Genomic DNA, 1,549 nt, shown 5'->3' with positions numbered 1-1,549 from the left:
TTCATTCGCGACAGTGTGAGAAACATAAATTAAACATTAAATGGTTGAAAACATTGAAAAGTTTTGATAGATGACAAATGAGCACATCTGTCTCAGCCTCAGCACCAATCAATGCGCAAACGCAGATTTGAATTTAGCAGCTGATGATAATCATGCCGGTGTGATCGTATCAAAAAAATATTATTAGGCTATTGTTTGTCTTCTGGAAGCTGCATTCAAAATCCACATGGCTCAAAAATATGAGGGGGCACCCCAGTTTGAATGGGCATGACGCCTCTGTGTACAACAATTGTGACCCTGGACCCAGGTCTTAAGTTGCACGTATATTTGTAGCAATAGCCAAAAATACATTGCAGGGCTCCAGACAAAAAAATTGAGTAAGGAGCCATTGGCTCCTATAAGAAAAAAACTTAGGCTCCAAATTATTTTTTTAGGTGCCACAGAATAAACGCACTTTATTTTTTTTTATTTTTTTTAACATTTCAATCATACTGTCATGTGTTTGTCTCATCTTTTCTTGACTTTATCAGCATTTTAATCCATGACCTGGGTACTAAGGTTCACTTAAAGTGGGAACTAAATGTCTTTTCCAACTTGAAATATACAGTGACAAAGAACTGTTGATTACACAGAATCTGCACCAATATCATGGACCATAAGCATCACTTGGCCACTGAGTGTACACTTTTAAGTAATTGCAATTTAATAAATTTAAGTTAGTCCAACCTAAAATAAAATGCGAACAACACATTTTCAAACTGTTATTTGCCAGTGTAACTCGGAATTGTCAAATTCACTTAACTTGTTTCTTTCATTATGCATGAAGTTTATTTACTTAACTTTAAGGCAACAGGTTTCCTCAATTTTTAAGCAAAGTCAACTGATCACTTCTTACAGTGTAGTTTGGGCTCCTCAATGCATCCGAAATGTTGTCATATGTCTTTCACACATCCAGTCGGTTTTTCTTCATTAGTAACATGCAATTTTATAGGGCGTGTTGTTGAATTTTATCTTTAGCTTGCATTCTTGCATTTCTTATATTGACAACAGGTTAAGTAAAACTATTAATATGCAATATCGCCTAAATATAGCAAAATGCTCTTCTTTATAATTATTTTTCTAGCTGACTGATGAGCTTATGGACACCGAATGGTTATTCTGAGGTAAATGTGTTACGTGGCCATGTTTACAAGCTTTACAAGTTTTCCGCAGTTTGAAACACTGAATGAGCGATTGCATGAGACATTTCAGTAAGTTGTACTGTAGGCTCTTATAAAATTAGCCTACCTTTTGATGTTGATTCATGTTCATTTTGTACTAGTAGAGAAAGATATAATGGGTTCACTTGCTGCTTGAACTGAGGCGCTAAAGCGATCGCGCCTGTCGCATTAAAGAGCGCCAAAACCGTATTTATTGTTAATTTCGTTATGAATTTGACTTTTAAAGCTGATACTTTATTAAAAAGTAACAGCACAAAGTTTTTTGCGATTACTGGATGGCAAGTGCTCTACAAATAGGCTAATATGAAGTTCGCGCATTACCAGAACAC

The sequence above is a fragment of the Sinocyclocheilus anshuiensis genome, unplaced genomic scaffold, assembly GCF_001515605.1.
Source record: "Sinocyclocheilus anshuiensis isolate Anshui unplaced genomic scaffold, SAMN03320099.WGS_v1.1 scaffold114, whole genome shotgun sequence".
Taxonomy (NCBI): Eukaryota; Metazoa; Chordata; class Actinopteri; order Cypriniformes; family Cyprinidae; genus Sinocyclocheilus; species Sinocyclocheilus anshuiensis.
The sequence above is the reverse complement of the archived record's forward strand: the minus strand, read 5'-3'. Positions refer to the sequence as shown.